At 42.4% G+C, this 5,049-nt stretch overlaps 1 protein-coding gene across 10 annotated transcripts in view; it reads right to left on the bottom strand.

Moving 5' to 3' along the window:
- Window positions 1-5,049, bottom strand: part of LOC112161615 (WD repeat containing planar cell polarity effector) — a gene marked incomplete in the record, with an annotated part of 80,745 nt that overhangs the window by 17,884 nt on the left and 57,812 nt on the right.

Genomic DNA, 5,049 nt, shown 5'->3' with positions numbered 1-5,049 from the left:
AAAAAAACGGCGTTTGAAGGCCGACATCAGAGAGGATGTGCAGGTCTGGATGAAATGCCGGTTCCTCAAAAACTTTGAAATCAGCCTTTTTGCTCCCTGCACCCCCCACACACGTGCACACACACACGTGCACACGGGCGCGCGTGGACGCCCGGTTTGAACCTTGGAGGACGTTATCTGCCACATTTCAAAAGTGGAGCCGCCGTTCACCTTTCAGCGGCGGTTCTCCGTCTTCGGTCCAGCTGGGAATAATATCCCATCAGCCGGAGACAATATTAGGAGCAGCGGGAACTCTGTGTTCCAGCCTGAAGAAGACGCCACGCGGCTGAAAGATCCGCTGATTCAAAGCTAATCCTCACAAAACAGCAGAATTACAAGAGCACAGAAGTGCGTCTTTGTTGCTGCTGAGCTGTTTGTCAACACGACTGAAGCAAACAAACAAGCGGTTTGTGTTGGAGCAGATTAAAGCTCAGAAGAAGCTGCTGAAGAAAAGAACAGCTGGAAGGAAGGATTGCTGGTTTGTTTTCTTCCTCTGTCGGGCGTCAACTTTACACAAACACTGAAGACTTCTGGTTCAGGTAGACGAGGTTTCTCTTTACAAGATTTAAATAAAGAAAAACTCAACTTCATTCAGTAAGTTTTATCTAATGTACTCATTAGATCAGTAAATAACAAACCAATGAGACAGAATAACTGATACATCTTTAATAGACCAGATTGGTGGATTTATTTATTCTCTTTTATCACAAACTTTTATTTTGGCGGTCTCTTCCTGTTTATTATATGGAATGTTTTGCAGGTAAACTGAATGAATGGATCTGACTATTATAAAAGAGCCAATGTCAACTTTAGGGTTCAGAATGAATGAATAATCTGTGGCTTAGAGGTGAAAACAAACAAGAATCTGTTTACTGAAATGAAGAAATAATCCCACTTCTGTGTATTTTTCTATATTATCAACAAGAATCCTTCAGTTTGAAACTAAACTTTCCTGATTTTCTCAGAGGTTACAGTTAAAGTTGACCTGCGTGACCTCTGACCGTCTCCATTCTGTCCTACAGTAAAATATTAACGTTAAACCACTTCAGATCCACGATGACCGTCGTCTAGATCAGTGCTGGACAAACTACTACTAAATCTATTTAATCTGGCCCACCAAACTCTGATAAATGACGTAGATAATCCTCATCTATGTTTTATTTTCTGGTGTGCCCCCATACCTACATCACAAATACAATGACCTTTGTTTAGATACACTAAAGGGATTCTGCGTTGTTGAAAGGTGTTTTTCTCTCTCCTACACCACATGAATGCAGCATTTCTCTCAGTTTGTGGTTTTCACTGAGAATATGAACCTATTGGTGCAAATATCACTGAAATGTGAACACAAACTCCAAAAAGTTCGGTTTTCTTTTAGATTTCTTCTTATTTCAGAGGTGGATTTCTAAATCCCTTCACAGATCCGTCTCTGGTGTTACCTTTCAAATGACAGAACCTTTAGTGAACCAACAGTCAAAAAGTTTGCCCCCCCGATCTAGATTAAGGTAAAATGTTTTTTTAAAGCTGGAAATAAATCCAAGCATCAAAGGGTTAAGCAGAAATGTGTTTGTAACTTTATGCGTTTCAATATTTTCCTTGTTGATTTATAACATTTTCCACCACGTTTAAGGACCGACACCATGAATAATCTGAAGTGGTTTAAATTGTTCATATAAATAAACTCAAATCTGTATTTTGATCCGTTCACACGTTTCTGAGAAATCCTCAGAAACCTGCTCCCTGAGCACCAGCCCCTGCCAAGCTCCAAATGAGCAGGTCGTCACATCGTGACATCCATCACAAAGTAGGAGGGGTTCTCCAACGGTGGGGCGTAAGAGACAATAATTGAGAAGCTTTGGTTTAGACCCTTTAAAGATTCTGAAACTCTTCTCACACAAACAGTGAATGAATGCTGCCCTCATCTCACCTTCATTTCTGCATCTGTCATCATTCTTCTCTTAAATGAGTCCATGGAGGAATGGGATGAAACATGTTTGTGAGTCAGATTCCAGGTTTTTATTTTTGTCTCTTTTCTCTCAGAGATATAATCTTATTTGATTGCATTTACTGGAGCTGTTTTTAAAGCTCTTCTGTAATCTTCAGTCAGACTTTAACCAACAGGAAGATCAGATTCTAAAATCTCAGGAGATTCGATGTCTTTAAAACATGTTCTGAGTCAACTTTGGTGGTGGGCTGGACTTACATCAGTCCGTTTCTTCTATAGATACTTTATGACCTGTCGGTGTTTCAGTGGCCGTGTCTGACCTGTAGAGTCGAGTTCTTCTACTCGTGTCTGTTTGCTTTAAGCAGGAACATCAGCTCTTTCCAGGTTAGCTCGTCTGAATCGAAAAGTTTAAATCATCAGAAAACTTTCTAAACATCAAGAATCTTCTTAAAAAAGAGAAAACCAAAGTTTCTGCAACACTTGACCCCTTAAACTGAATCAAACCCCCATCCTGACACCCGGCTCAGAGCCTCCCTGGGGAGGGAGCGGGGGGGCGGGCCCTTCAAAGGCGACGGCGTGTTAAGGAAAGCCTTCCGCCTCAGCGGCATCACAGGACGGCGCTGACGTGACTCCGGCTCGCCACGGATAACCCTCAGCTGGCTAAAGCCGGCCCCCAGCTGAGCCTGCACCCGGCTCTAATACCCCCATATTGTGGCCCCGCTTTTGTCGCCCCCCCCTCCGAGGAGAGGCAGAAAAAAAGGGGTGCTGGTTCCCAAAAGAGGTGTGGAGCAGAAAAGGATTGAGGCTGACAGCGCAGGCAGAAGAAAGGAGGGGGGAGAGGGGCTGAAAGTGAGGAGCATGAATGGGAACAGATTGGGTAATTACAGGCCGCAGCCTGCCCTCTGTGGGGGGGGCAGGGGGGGCGGGAAGATGGCCGACAACAAGATGGCCTCAAAGAACCTAAATCAGCTCCCAGGACTGAGGCTGGACGCGGACGCTCCGTCAGACCAGCACAACAGTAAGTTTTTGAGCTCAAACTGGGGGGGGCCATGCCGTTTGGGTTTCTCTCACTTTGATGACGCAGCACTTTTCTTCTTGACTGGGTTGGTGGGGTCACCATCATTGACTGTAAATGAGAACTGGACTGAGTTACTCCCTTTGTCCCAAACAGGAAGTGGTTCCAAGATGCCAGAATCCCATAGACGTCTAAGTGGAAATAAACAGCTGTTAGTCATTCTGTTGGTCAGAATAACCAATCTGACTCTGTTCTGGGTTGCCAGATAGAGTCAAAGATTTCAAGCCCAAATCATCTAAAAACCTCCAGACTGCAGCAAAATCCCCCAAAATGTTCATCAGTGATTGATTAGCTGTAATTAATCCTCCATTATTTATCACTTCCTGATCCTTTCTAACTTTATCGCCTTAAAATGCAGAAACAGAAGCAATGAACATAACTAAGTAGAAAAGCTGCATAACCTGCAATAATAACAGACTGAAGCTGTTTGCTGAAGAAATTCACTGTGATTGGATTTGCAGAAAATGCTAAAGTTATAGACTTAAAGCTTTTGGAAAATGCTAAAGTTGCTAAAGGACTTAAAGTGACAGAAATTGCAGAAAGAATTTGAAAAAAATGCGTAAGATTTCAAGAAGGCATAAAGTCCTGAAGGTTCTGAATGTTTTGATACTGCACACGTCTCAGAAGTGCTTTAAGAACTTGAAGGTTCTGTAGAGTTTCCCATTCGTTTTCAACAGGGCTGAAAAAGTACATAAATTGAATAAAATCCTAAAAACCATCAAATGTATTAGTACCACGAGTACAAGCAGTAACGTCCTGAAGGACCTGGACGTTTTGATTCCAGGATTACTGAAATCGCTGAGTTTTTACGTGCTGAAAAACAAACAGAAATGAGCGGGAGAATAACTATTGTGTGATTGCTGACTGAGAAATCACACAATAAACCAAAACAAGTGTTGAGGTGGAGCATATTTCAGCAGATGGAGGTGATGACAGTCGTCCAAAGACATAGTAGACGTGTTTCAGACATCGTGGTCACTCCCATCCATCTCTAAAAAAACATCATTTTAAGTTGGAATCAGGATTTCCATCATATAAACTTGTTTGATTTTTTGGATCCACTGAGTTATAGTTGGTGGATTTGGTTTAAGCCACTGAAAGTAAGGATCTTTCTCCAACCATCAGTGAGACTTGTAAACTACAGCATTGGTCTGTAGTGAGAGACTCTGTCATATAAATCTAGAAGACTACAGGAGGATCCAGATCCAGATCCAGATCCAGATCCAGATCCAGATCCATCCTTATGATTTTCTCTGTCGTCTTCTTTATGTTCCCCCAGGATGGTCGATCACTTCCTGTTTTGGTTGAAAATCTAGCTTTGAGACAGTTTTTAATGACTTTATGTCCGCCATTTTTGCTGCTCTAGAACTTTATTAGCAACCACTGAAGAACAAACGTGGGATTGAACAGGAAACAAAGATTCTGAGGTTAAATTGATGCTTAGAATCACAGCGGAAACATTTTTTGACTCAACAAACTCGGACCAATCACAGCTTCCTGACATCATCGCACAAAAACAGCGACTGAGTTCTGTTTTGTTGTCATTTTCCATGAATGACATCACACTCACTCGGTCCAGTTCTCATATACAGTCCAGAGGTGACCTTCAGATGCAGAAGGTCAAGAGGAGTGAATGGAAGACATCCAGCTCCTCTCTGTCAGATTTGTTCCAGTACAGTTGTGTTTCCACCTGTTGTTACACACGTAAACCACTGAGCGAATTTAAATGTGTGTAATCTCAATCTGAGTGGATTAATCCATAAACCGATTCTCTTGGAGTATTTGTATTCCCGGCTGCAGCAGAAATAGACCCGGAACGCCGATTCTCACAGATTCTCTATATTTGTTGTGTTACTTTAAAAAGTCTCTTTAACTGTTTGCCAACAAACTCTGACAAATCGCCTCATTAGTGTCAGACCTGACACACCTGACGGGTATTAGAGACTTTAAAGGACTAATTACTGATCAGAGGAGCACCCCCCCCCCCCAT

The sequence above is a fragment of the Oryzias melastigma genome, linkage group LG15 (assembly GCF_002922805.2).
Source record: "Oryzias melastigma strain HK-1 linkage group LG15, ASM292280v2, whole genome shotgun sequence".
Lineage (NCBI taxonomy): Eukaryota > Metazoa > Chordata > Actinopteri > Beloniformes > Adrianichthyidae > Oryzias > Oryzias melastigma.
Note: the sequence above shows the minus strand (reverse complement) of the source record. Positions and strands in the feature narration are given on the sequence as shown.